The following is a 13987-nucleotide window of genomic DNA, read 5'->3' as shown; positions in this document are numbered from 1 at the left end:
AAAAAATAGAGAATAAAGCGCAGGTATCGGTGGTCTTCAATTTATCCAAACACAAACTGACGGATTAAGAACTCTCTATCCTGAACAAGGGATTATCATTTGTGTCAACGGTTGGCCAAGACAGCTTCCGCTGGCAGGTGGACCTCTACAAATTAGGAAGACAACTTCGTTTAAAGGACTACTACTCCAATTCCCAGTTACCAGATACTTCCACGACGGTTTCATCTTCTACTGCTCACTGTCCTTTGAAGAAATCCAGTCAATTTGATCCACCTACTCTAAATCCTTCAATCCAAACCTTCTTGAGAGTACTCAAAAGGGACACAATGCCCTATATAGAGAAGCAAAGAATTAGTCATTTTAACATCACAAAGGGAGAAAGAGCTGCCATTAAATCTTTACAGAATGACAATCACCTGGTCATCAGGTCTGCAGACAAGGGAGGAGGCATTGTCCTCCTTGACTATGATTACTATTCACAAGAGGCTAATGGACAATTGTCAGACCCAACTTGCTATCAGAAACTCCCTTATGATCACACATGGACATACAAAAAGGAAATTGATTCAATAATCAGTTTGGGAGTCAATAACAGGTACATTAATCAAACTACTGCTGACTTTCTGACTACGCCTCATCCAAAAACCCCAATCCTGTATACGTTACCTAAAATCCATAAATCATTGACACAGCCCCCTGGGCGCCCGATCATTTCAGCACGTGGATCATTATGTCAACCACTTTCACAGTTTGTAGACTTTTATCTACAGCCTCTTGCTAAAAGTGCGGCTAGTTACATTGAGGACACAACAGATTTCTTAAGGAAACTTGAATGTATCAAGCACATTCCTGATGATACATTACTGGTCACACTTGATGTATCGAGTTTATATACGAACATTCCGCATGCACTTGGCATTGAGTCATGTAGACTGCTAATAACAGAGAGTGATAGATACTTTGGACCTCCGTCAGAGTATATGGTATTACTTATTAGCCTCATTTTGAACAAAAACTATTTTTTATTTGAAAATAGTTTTTTTTCTACAAAAACAGGGGACAGCCATGGGGTCTAACATGGCCCCAGCATACGCTAACATTTTCATGTCAACATATGAACAGGAACATATTACAGGTCACCCCTTATTTGGCCGGTTTTTGACAGCATATGTCCGGTATACTGATGACTTATTCTTTATCTGGTATGGGGGAGAGAAAACACTCCTGACCTTCATTGATCATCTGAATTCACTTCCTGGCACCATTAGATTCAGCCTCACGTTTAGTAAAACAGAAATTAATTTTTTGGACGTTTCCGTTCTTCTGTCCAACAACAAACTGACCACCAAGATTCATTGTAAAGACTCTGATAGGAATACGCTCTTGCTCTCAACGAGTTTTCACCCGGCACCCCTTAAAAGAGGGTTACCGTTCTCACAGCTCTTAAGGGTGATACAGATCACCTCTGACTCTTCTGCAATACCATCTGCTTTACAATATATGTGTCAACGCTTCCTCGATCGTGGATATTCAAAGGAAGAGATTGATTTGGCACTCACAAAAATTGGCCAAATAAAGAGAGAGGAACTCCTATATGGTAAAGACGCTTCTCTTAACAAAGACAATGACAGGTTCAATTTGTCAGCATGTATACCACTGCTTCTAGTTTCATACGCAAGAAGATTTATGAGCATTGGCACCTCATAGACACTGATCCAATTCTGGCAAAAGCTATTCCGCAACCACCTCGATTCGCCTACAGACGAGGACCCAATCTGAAAGATATGCTTGTTGTGACAGATTTTTGAAGAGAAAAAAACACACCGTCTCACTGGTTGACTATCAAAACAGGGGTACATAAATGCACGGGTTGCCCAAACTGTCCATTCTTGCTACTTGGCAATCGGTTTATTAACCCTCAGGATAATAAGGCATATACTATTAAACAAAGACCTGCAACAGTAAATTTGTAGTCTATGTACTAAAATGTCCATGTAATCTGCTTTCTGTTGGAAAGACCAGTAGGATGCTAAAGGAGCGTTTAAGCCAGCATCGTTCTACAATCAAGAAGAGCATCACCCAAGATGGGGCTTCAAGTGACTTCACAAATTTACCTGTGGCAAGACATTTCAGGGAGGCGAAACACACTATCAGTCAACTTAAGTGTTGCATTTTGGATCAAATCCCACCACTACAAAGGGGTGGTGATCGCAACAAAATTTTACTGCAACGAGAACATCAATGGATTGATAGATTAAAAACATTGGCCCCTACTGGGCTCAATGAGGAATTCCGTTTGGGTTGCTTCCTCTGACCCTGTACAACAGTGTATAGTGTCCAACATTTTGGTTTATTTTTCTGACACCGCCGTGTGTCATGTCTTGTCAATTATGATTTGTTTCATCACTTATCTTCTGCTGATGCTTGATTGTTTCAGACTACAATGATGATCATATCATGTTTCAAGTCTTTCTGATTAACATGTGTTTCTGACTTACGGTTCCTTTCTTGACACCAGAGGCTTAAATATCAGACAAGCTTTAACTGTTTGCTTTATTGTGATTACAGACTTTGGTTTAAGTTTGCCTCTAATTGTCCTCAACATCATATATGATTTTGAATTTATGCACACCGCAGTGATTGAAATTACCACACCATACTGGAACCCATCCAATCCCGTCTGATCTTGGTAATTAAGCAGTGATGGGCCCAGCTAGTACCACACTTGGAGACGATGTGGGAATACTGGGTGTTGTATCAAGGGACTTGATGTGTCCTCCACTTGAGGTTCCCCTGATTTGTCTCTCATTCGTTAGTATTAACTTTGGTTTCTTTTTTAGTGCTTGTACATTGTTATAAGCCCACAGGAGTATTACGTGATGCAATTGAGAGATGAGGGGTGACATTGATACATTGGGATATGTATATATGGACACATCTGTTTGATACAATCATACCACACTGGAAACCATCCGATCCCGTCTGATCTTGGCAATTAAGCAGTGTTGGGCCCAGTCAGTACCATGCTCGGAGACGGCATGGGAATACCGGGTATTGTACCAAGGGACACGCTTTGTCCTACAGGTGAAGATTATTTATCCTTTTGGCTCTTTACACCATACGGTGCTCTTATTTGCCTTTCACCCTGGTCCTGTGTACTTTATACAGTTTCGGTGATGTATTAATTATGGTGACAATAACCATGGTTATAATCAATCAGTATAATGGCTTTGTACTGCATTTAGACTTTATCGTTCCCTGAGTGGTCGATACCATTGCTGTGCAAGTTAGTACAGTTTGCTCACTTGTTTTTTGTTTCACGGTTTGTATATGTGTTTGGGCTGTTGTAATTCCCTGCTGTCGGCGCACTGTGGGGTTATCACTCTACATGTGTGCCGCTGGCTGGGGATACAGACAGCAGCAACTTCACCTGTTTGACGCACGAAAATACAGATCTGCCTGCGCTACACTGATGTCGCGCTGCCGGAGCGGTTTGCTAAGGAGAGAGCCGGGTTTGTTTATTGTAGCAACACAACCCACGTGTCGGAAGGAGCCAATCAGGCAGCAGCTGTGACGCACTGCCTCCAGATGACGGGCTTCCTGTTTGAACTTTCCGGCGCCCTCTCTGCTATTTAAAGAGACTCTGGACAGGGTGACAGCTGCCCCTGATGAAAACCATTGTGCGTTGAAACGGCTGTCGGGCGGGCTGTAGTACCGGGTTATATCCAGATGGCTTGTCAGGAATAAAACCCTTTTTCTTTAATCTACTAAACGTGAGTGCTGGTCAATATCTTTTCTTTTTTGGAAGAAGTGAGTGTTTGTATGTATGTATGTATGTGTGTATATATACATATATATATATATATATATATATATATATATATATATAATATATATATACATACATACATACATACATACATACATACATACATACAAAGATCCTGCACTCTCATCTCATGGTTTCCAACGTGACGGGTGCTCCCAATAAACCCAGTCGGTCTACTCGAATAGCAGTGTTTCCACGAAGTGGAGGGTGCACTCACGCTTGTATGTAAATAGTCCATGCGTAAAAAAAAGACTTTATTGAAGTTGTCAAAAAGTCTTATTGTCGATGTTTCGGTTCGTTAACGAACCTTTCTCAAGACCAGTAACACATCGTAGTTATATTGACATCATTCATCATAGGTTAACAATGCGTCTAGAACAAAAAACAGAAACAAATACACATATTAGGAGACTCAGCCTCCCAGGCCATATGACATCCAGTTGACACTTATGGTGAAACACGGGCAATCTAAATATAACCATGATAGCAGCTCAGCCCATCACCCAGGAAACGGGTATGTTACGGGGACGAATGCTATAAGAAAATGCACCACCTCCACCTGTAGTGTCGCCACCTACGAGCCATAGTGCTTTGAGAACTCACCTAAAATCAATTCCATCGTAGTATATGATGAACAGGGGAGTAGCAGGTATAGGCACCAAAATAAAGATACACACGGAGATCGTCACGTCTCTAAGGTATCAATAGAGCAAAGGTCATCAAAACCAAACCAAAATAACTAGCCAACAAGAGGTTATAAAGGGGTCACACAGAACATACCTGATCATATATACGCTGCTACTTGGATGCAGCAACAGGGCAGATGGGCTGAGCTGCTATCATGGTTATATTTAGATTGCCCGTGTTTCACCATAAGTGTCAACTGGATGTCATATGGCCTGGGAGGCTGAGTCTCCTAATATGTGTATTTGTTTCTGTTTTTTGTTCTAGACGCATTGTTAACCTATGATGAATGATGTCAATATAACTACGATGTGTTACTGGTCTTGAGAAAGGTTCGTTAACGAACCGAAACGTAGACAATAAGGCTTTTTGACAACTTCAATAAAGTCTTTTCTTTTACGCATGGACTATTTACATACAAGCGTGAGTGCACCCTCCACTTCGTGGAAACAATGCTATATATATATATATATATATATATATATATATATTATACACAAATACAAGCCGAAAGTTCAGCACTCCCCATAGCAAGCTTACCTATCCTCACAACATCAATAAATAAATGATGGGGGTTTAGTTAGTGATTTGGCCAATGCACGGAAGCCTGCAAACCGCTCGCCAAGGTACCCCACCTTCTTGCAGGTCCTACACTATCACAAAGTCTCAAAAATTTAACCTGGCAACTGTATCACACATAATATAACTGCAAACATGCCCACTAGGTTTAATGTATGCCTGCCACAAATCTTATGGCTTTTAAAGGCATACTTGTCACCTGACACTGGCTGATAAATTACTAAGGAGCGGCTGACACAGGTTTAGAACAAATTAGATTACACAGGGGTGCATGAACAGGCCTGTGACCATGGTTAATAAGAGTTAACCAAAGATTAACCCAGCAATATGCAAACAAATCTAGAAAACCACAGCACTCGCCACCCCAGAAGCGGGGTGCAGTGTCTGCACTCACCACTCATAGGGTGGGGTGCATGCTGCCCATGGCCACCAACCCAAATACATACAAGCAGAAAGTTCAGCACTCCCCATAGCAAGCTCACCTATCCTCACAATATCAATAAATAAATTATGGGGGTTTAGTTAGTGAATTGGCCAATGCACGGAAGCCTGCAAACCACTCGCCAAGGTACCCCACCTTCTTGCAGGTCCTACACTATCACAAAGTCTCAAAAAATATATATATAAATGTATAATAAAAGCTGAGGTAACGTTCCTCCATCTCATGTGCTGAACGTTCTGTTTGAGAAAGTCTGGGTCAGCCCTGACAAGATGGTTTTCCGATTTATTTATTCCTTTCCCGCTGCGGACAGAATAAAGTGGGAGTCATGGGCATGGGCGAGTAGTAGTATTCAAAAATGGTCGGATAACTTGTCATCCGATATAGATACCCTGGGGAGAGATGGGATACTCCTTACGTTGGGTCAGATCAAGGACACTGCAGCATACTTACGTGAGACTGCAAGGGACATAGGACTCTTGGGTTCACAGGCCAATTCCATGGCGGTCTCGGCTAGGAGGGCGTTGTGGATTCGCCAATGGAACGCTGATGCTGACTCCGAGTAGAAATGGAGTCTCTTCCCTATGAAGGTGAAGCCTGGTTTGGTGACAGCCTAGTTAATGTGATCTCGGCAGCTGCCACAGGTAAGTCTACCTTATTGCCCTATGTTCCCTCACAATGGATGATGACGCATCATAGTCGGATGCAGTCAGTTCGGCCCAATAGGTACAGATTCCTCTTTGATTACAGGTAGAGAAAGGTGAATAGGGAAGAGGTCCGCACCCTCTTTTTAAGAGCACAGGAGCAGAAATCATCCTCTGCTTCTGCCACATCCACCGCATCACGTTGGGGCTCTCTTACGGGAACCCACACCAGTGGGGCCACGTCTAAAACTCTTCAGTCAGTCCTGGATGCGTTCGGAACTGGACCCGTGGGTTTTACAAATAGTGTCCGAAGGGTACAAACTGGAGTTTCAAGACATTCCCCCTCACTGATTTTTCAAATCGGCCTTGCCAATTCTCCAGACAAGGAGATAGTATGCGACGCAATACAGACAGTAGCGGATCTTGCCATGGGCAAGCAGGACTTTTGCCCGGGGCGCCGCCTTCCGGAGGGCGGCGCACCATGGCAAGATCCGCTGCGCTACGTGTCTAGTTTCCCTTCGTCAGCTGCCCGTTGTGAAGGGAAACTAGACGCTACGCGTCTAGTTTCCCTTCGTGGAGAGGACCTTTACTGTAATGATGTGCGGTGCGCGATGACGTCATTGCGCACCGCACAGCAAAGGTCCTCTCCACGAAGGGAACTAGACTCTTAGCGTCTAGTTTTCCTTCGTGGAGAGGACCTTTGCCGTGCGGTGCGCGATGATGTCATCGCGCACCGCACATCCTACTACAGTACAGGGGGCGTAACTGACCACGCCCCCTGTATGAAGCCACGCCCCCTAATGCCGCCCGGGGCGCAAGAAGCCCCGGAACCGGCCCTGAATACAGAGGTTGTCAGAATCAGGTCATTGTCCTGGTTTCCCCTGTCACAACAGGGAGAAGGTTTTTATTCAAGCCTCTTCGTGGTCCCGAAACCAGGTGGCTCGGTCAGAACAATGCTAAATCTGAAATATCTCAATTTCTACTTAAAGAAATTCAAATTCAAGATGGAATCTCTCAGGGCAGTGATCTCCAGTCTGAAAAAAGGAGTTTTTCATGGTTTCAGTAGACAGAGGATGCCTACTTACATTTTCCTCCGCATTAAGCTTACCTGAGGTTTGCAATTCAAGATTGTCATTACCAATTTCGGACGTTGCCGTTTGGTCTGTCCACGGCTCCAAGGATTTTCACCGGGGTGATGGCGGTAATGATGATTCTCCTTCGCTAGCAAGGAGTCACAATTATCCCGTACTTGGAAGATCTCCTGATAAAGGCGAGATCCAGGGACCAGTTGGTGCAAAACATTGCGCTCTCCCTGACAGTTTCTTCAACAACATGCTTGGATCTTGAACTTGCCAAATTCACAGTGGGTCCCTACGATGCAGTTGTTGTTTTTGGGAATAATACTGGACACAGAACTACAGAGAGTTTTTCTCCCAGTGGAAAAGGCTCTGGAGATCCAGAGTCTGGTCAAACAAATTCTGAGACCAGTAAGAGTGTCAATCCATCAATGCATTCGGTTGCTGACATAGATGGTTGAGGCCTACGAGGCCATTCAGTTTGGCAGGTTCCATGCCAGAGTGTTCAAGTGGGACCTGGTGGACAAGTGGTCTGGATCCCACCTACACATACACCGGAAGATAATCCTGTCTTCAAAGACCAGAATCTCACTCCTGTGGTGGTTGTACAGTTCTCACCTCCTAGAGGGGCGCAGGTTCGGGATCCAGGACTGGATCCTAGTGACCACGGATGCAAGCCTCCGAGGCTGGGGAATAGTCACACAGGGGGAAAACTTCCAAGGAAGATGGTCAAGTCAGGAAACTTGTCTCCACATAAACGGTCTGGAGTTAAGGGCCGTTTACAACGGCTTTCTACAAACGAAAAGCAGAGCAGCAATGGCAGAAGCCACGAGGATTTTCCGCTGGGCGGAAAAACATACAAGCGCTCTGTCAGCGATATTCATTCCAAGAGGGGGCAACTGGGAAGTAGACTTCCTCAGCAGCCACGATATCCATCCGGGGGAGGGGGGCCTCCTCCAAGTAGTCTTCGAAGAGGTGACATGTCGTTGGGGTTTCCTCAAACAGATATGATGGCATCTCATCTCAACAAGAAGTGTCAGCGTTCCAGGTCAAGGGGCCCTCAGGCAATAACAGTGAATGCACTGATGACACCGTGGGTGTTTTCAGTTGGTATATGTATTCCCTTCCGTTTTCCCTCATTCCAAAAGTTCTGGGATCATAAAAGTATAGAGATTCGAGCGATCCTCATTGTCCCAGACTGGGCAAGGAGAGCTTGGTATACAGATCTCAGGAATTACTCATAGGAGATCCCTGGCCTCTTTCTGTGCACGAGGACCTGTTGCAGCAAGGCCGTGCGTGTATTAGAACTTGCCGCGGCTACGTTTGACGACATGGCAGTTGAACGCCAAATCTTAGCCTGTAAGGGTATTCCCAGGGAAGTCGTTCTCACATTTATTGGGGCTAAACAAGGGGTAACGTCTAATCATTACCACCGTTTTGGAGAAAATATGTTTCTTGGTGTAAATCCAAGAAGGCTCCTACGGCGGAGTTCAGCTAGGATGTTTTCTCCATTTTCTGCAAGCAGGTGTGGATGCGGGCCTAAAATTGGGCTCAATTAAAATCAATTGGCCTCCCTTCCAGAAGTTCAGACTTTAGTGAAGCGTGTGTTACACATCCAACCTCCATTTGTCCCCCGAGTGGCACCATGGGATCTTAATGTGGTGTTGCAGTTCCTTCAATCACATTGAAAAGCAAAAGCCAGACGCGCTGTCACTGCTGCCAGTTAGGGATTGTCAGTCCCAAATGTATATGCAATATTGAAAAAAGTATACTGGCGCTAGTAGTGGTTTGAACCTTTACGTAAGGTGGAGTTGAAATTCCTCACTTGGAAAGTTGTCATGTTGGCCTTGGCATCAGCAAGGCGGGTGTTTTGAGTTAGCGACCTTGTCTCAAAAGAGCCCTTATTTGATCTTCCATGAAGATAGAGCAGGGTTGGGAACTCGTCAACAATTTCTACCGAAGGTGGTTTTCTTCTTTCCACATGTACTAACTTATTGTGGTGCCTGTGGCTACGGACGCCTTCGCGGAGTCAAGGTCTCTGAATGTGGTCAGAGTTTTAAAAATGATGTCGCCAGAACGGCTCCGTTTAGGAAAACAGGCTCTGTTTGTCCTGTTTGCTCCCAACAAGATTGGGTGTCCTGCTTCCAAGCAGACCTTTGCGCGCTGGATCTGTGGTACGATTCGGCATGCTCATTCCACGGCAGGATTGCTGTTACCGAAATAGGTGAAGGACCATTCTACTAGAAAGGTGGGCGCTACCTGGGCGGATGCCCGGGGGATCTCGGCATTGCAACTTTGCCGAGCAACTATTTAGAAAACACTTTGTCTAAGTTTTACAAGTGGATACCTTGGCCGATGTTAACCTCAAGTTTGGTCATTCGGTGCTGCAGAGTCGTCCGCACTCTCCCGCCCGTTCTAGAGCTTTGGTATAACCCCATGATTCTTATTGTGACCCCAGCATCCTCTAGGAAGTATGAGAAAATAGGATTTCAATACCTACCGGTAAATCCTTTTCTCTTAGTCCGTAGAGGATGCTGGGCGCCCGTCCCAGTGCGTACTGTATCTGCAGTTATAAATTGTGGTTACACACAGGTTGTGTACGGTTCTGGTCAGCATGTGCTGCTATTGTTCATAACGTTGGCTTGTATTCTATTGCATGCCACGTTTTGAGGCATGCTGGAGGTGTGAGCTGGTAAGATGCTCACCTTGGTTTAACAATAACGCCTTTCCTCGAAATGTCCTTCTCCCTGGGCACAGTTCCTTAAACTGGAGTATGGAGGAGGGGTATAGAGGGAGGAGCCAGTTCACACCCTTTGAAAGTCTTAAAGTGCCCGTGTCTCCTGCGGATCCAGTCTATACCCCATGGTTCTTATTGTGACCCCAGCATCCTCTACGGACGAAGAGAAAAGGATTTACCGGTAGGTATTAAAATCCTATTTTTCCATCTACTTCCATATATTTTCTTTTGCCCTTGGCTCGTTCATCCTACCCTACTGAACACTTCCCCTCCACATCTCTTACCCTTGTCCTCTCCCTCACCATTCTTTTCTATTTCCCCCTTCTCTCACTTGTTCTTTTGTTACTTTCCCCATATCTCTGGAATCTTTCTACGTATAAATGGCCTCCCGTACTTTAGATCCTTCTCCTTTTTCTCATACCTGCCCATGGCTGTATCAAAACAGTCAAAGGCGTCTTTGATTTGTCAGTCAGCCCTTTTTCATCACCTCCTATATAGTTTCTCCTCCTGCCAGCCTCTGCCAAAGGTAATCCCTCTCTACGATATTGGATGTTTGTGTATTATAAATGTATTTTTCTCTGTTTTATTACAAAACTGATCATTTTGTATTATACTTTGATAGTCCTTTAATAACATTTTACAGCTGTTTTATGGACATGTCTGGGCTATTCCTTTGTTATTTCTGTAACAATTATGCAGGCTTAAAGTCTGGAGTTGATTCCAAGGTGCATATTTACTAAAGTGTGGGTTTACAGAAGTGATGTTACCCATAGCAACCAATTTGATTCTACTTATTTATATTGCACTGTATTAGGGTTACCACATCAGACTGCTGTCTGTCAAAAAGAATATACTGTCGATTCACGTACTATTCGACAAGTCGAATTCCACGACTTGTCGAATAAAAACTGATGGGACTGAATAGGTCGAATCACTATTTTGAGTGAAATGGGGCCAAATTCAACAGGATTTGGCCCCGTTTCCAACCATCTCAGTCCAACATAAAAAAAAATGTCGGACTGAGATGTGGGACCCAGAGCAGGAGAGGGGGGGAGACGGGGGACAGCCGCAGGGTATACAGGGGAGAGCAGTGCTACAGCAGGATGTCTCACAGCCGTGCCGCTCACGGCAGCGTCCACCTGGCTCCAGCAAGTGAGGTCACGCTTGCTGGAGCCGGGTGGACACTGCCGTGAGGTCGGGCGGCTGTGAGTCGTCCTTCTGCAGCGCTACTGTAATGCTGCACTCCGTCTGCTGGGCTCCCCGCGACTCTCCCCCCCCCCCCCCCCCCCCCTCCTCTGGGTCCCTCATCTCAATTCGACTTTTTAAAAGTCGAATTGAGATGAGATTAAATAGGGGTTGTCGGATCCATTCCGACAAATGCATGTCAGAATGGATCCGACCCTAATTGAATATACCCTCAAGACTCAATTTCACCTGGTTTTAATCAGTCACAGAACTCGTGTAATTAATGTGTCCAGAATTAAAGGAATGAGGAGGTAACCGTACACTGTCTAGAAAATAATAGCCAGAATATGATTTGTTGCTATGGGCAACATCTGTACTTCTATAAACCCACACTTGAGTAAACATACCCCCAAGTGTGGTATTTGCTTTTGGAAACTGTTGCTGTGACCTCACAACATGTGGTCAAAGGAGCTCTTAACGCAAGTAAAAGTGTCCATCTGTAGGCTGTAAAACCATAAAATAATTCATCAGAGAGATAGCGGGATTCTTAGGAGTGGATAAAAATGCCTGTACCGGCAAATAAGACAACAGTGGTGGATAAATGAGGGATCCATTCCAAGATAAAGAGAAACCCCTTAACAGTATCCAGCCAAGTGTAGAACACTCTCCGGGAAGTAGGCATATCATTATTATCATTATAAGTCTACCATATAGAGAAGATTTCACAATAGCAAATACAGAGGGTTAACCACAAGGTGCAAACCAATAATAAAGCTCAAAAGGTATACGTTGTGGATTCTGGCAGCCGTAATACCGTCACCGGAATCCCGACAGCAGTCTGAACACAGAAGACTGCAACCCGAAAGGATCAGGATCCTGACAATGGAATCCCGACAGCCAGGATCCTGAACGTAAGTGTTATACTTCACCTGCTTATAATGTTTGGCAGGTGAATTACGATGAGAGGATAAATGCTGGAGGTGCAGGCAGATGCAGCGTGGCACAGTAATGGTTAACCAGACTTGACTGTGGAATACTGAAGTGTCTTGAGCGAGGTATAGCAGGATGTAATGTTTAGCAGACTATGGACTCTACCTTTAAGACTGGAATGTGCAGCACCATACTTTAACACTGATGATAAACAGCAGATGAGTAGTTACACAGCTATGAGCCAGGGCTTGAATACAGGACCAGAATGTTTCACAACCACTGTTGCAGGTAATGAATGTCCACAGCAGTGAGGGAATACTAAGTACTTTATTGAAGAAGTGATATGATAATGTATAGCAGAGGAATCACAGTAACAATCCAAAGTGAGCCAAGTGTAAATGGTTGTCCAGAATGAGACTTGCAGCAGCGTAATGAAACAGTTGAACAAGAATCCAGAGTTATAATCCATAGAACTCAGATTGCAGGATTTGCACAACAAAATCAGAAATGCATGCATGCATAGATGAAGTCCACAGTAATATGTAAACACAAGTAATACATGCTAAGAGAATCCACAAGGCACAGTGAAAGTCCATAATACTTAGCTTAGGTAGTCCTGGAAACAAACTGGCAAAAACAGGAATTGCTGGATAACATGAACCAGCAAACCAGGCTTTTCGGCATGAACAGGCACTTGGACTAAGACACCAGGCAGTGCAGAGAGTTCAGGCAGGAAAATAATATAATATAACCAGCGTGGGAGGACTCAGCAGGCTGGTTTAGAACAGTTACACTAACCAATGAAAAAAGCCTGGCTGGGAGTGTTAACTGTAATTATAAACCCTGCGCACCTGCACGGCTGCATGTACACAGAGAGCCTAAGGAACAGAAAACACAGGAAAGACCGTGATGGATAGTTAAATGTCAGCTGACACCAGGTGTATACTGAATAGCTAGTCAGCTGACCTTGAACAGAGGGAATACATGCACCAACAGAATCATAACAGTACTCCCCCTCTCTCCCCCCTCCCCCTCTTCAGGGTGGATTCCGGCCACTCAAACAGGACTAAGGGGAACAAAAAAGTCTTAGAAATAAATCACAAATTCAAGATTTCCGATGACTCTTCTTCTTATGGGACCGTTTAGGTTTTGCCACTGGAAGCATAAAGACATTGTTATAACTTACAGATGACTCCAGTAACAGAGCTTCTTCAGCTACTGAGTCATAATCCGAATTGGAGTCAACGTCACAAGGCAATATCACAGCTTTTTTATCAGGAAATGAAAATTTGACAGACTGAGCAGATGATGGGTTCCACTGACAAGAATTTTCAGAAGACCAATTGTATGGAGATTAAAATGACATTCAGCCAGTAGTTAAGTACTTGGTTTGTTGTTTTGGAGAAGATTTAGAAAGGCTGCAGTTCTTGTGAGATGGAGAGTTATTAGTGTGCTGGTTCCTCAAAGGTGATCAGACTACAGTAATAGGTGGTTCTTTGGCAGACAAGGCAGGACTCCCAGAGCACTCAGAAAAATCTATTTCATGACCACTAAATCTTTTAATAACAGCATTACTGAAGGCTTCCAAGTCTTGAAGAACAGGATTGTTAGAAGAGATGAGTGGTTTAAGCCATTCCAGAGCATCCCCCTTGAAGGCTATGCACAAGAATAGATTTTTTTCAGAATCGGAGGAAAGGCATGGAGCCAATTCCTGAGCTTGAACAACAGATCTCAAAATTGCTCCAACCTCCCATTAAAGGTAATAGGGTCTGTGTCTTGGTCAGGATCAACCGATTGAGAGTCTTTAGCTGGACCAACAGATTGGACTTCTTTTCAGGCTTGACAGAAGGAAGACCTTTCTTTGGACCAACAGGACATGAAGCC

General features: G+C 44.3%; 2 pseudogenes; both read left to right on the top strand.

The window, feature by feature from the left end:
- Positions 1–2641: 2641 nt before the first annotated feature.
- LOC134898489 (5S ribosomal RNA) lies at positions 2642–2761 on the top strand (annotated as a pseudogene).
- Positions 2762–2943: 182 nt separating this feature from the next.
- Positions 2944–3063, top strand: LOC134896286 (5S ribosomal RNA; annotated as a pseudogene).
- The last annotated feature ends 10924 nt before the right edge of the window (positions 3064–13987 follow it).

The sequence above is a fragment of the Pseudophryne corroboree genome, chromosome 3, assembly GCF_028390025.1.
Source record: "Pseudophryne corroboree isolate aPseCor3 chromosome 3, aPseCor3.hap2, whole genome shotgun sequence".
NCBI classification, from domain to species: Eukaryota; Metazoa; Chordata; class Amphibia; order Anura; family Myobatrachidae; genus Pseudophryne; species Pseudophryne corroboree.
This window is presented reverse-complemented; position numbering and strand designations above follow the sequence as displayed.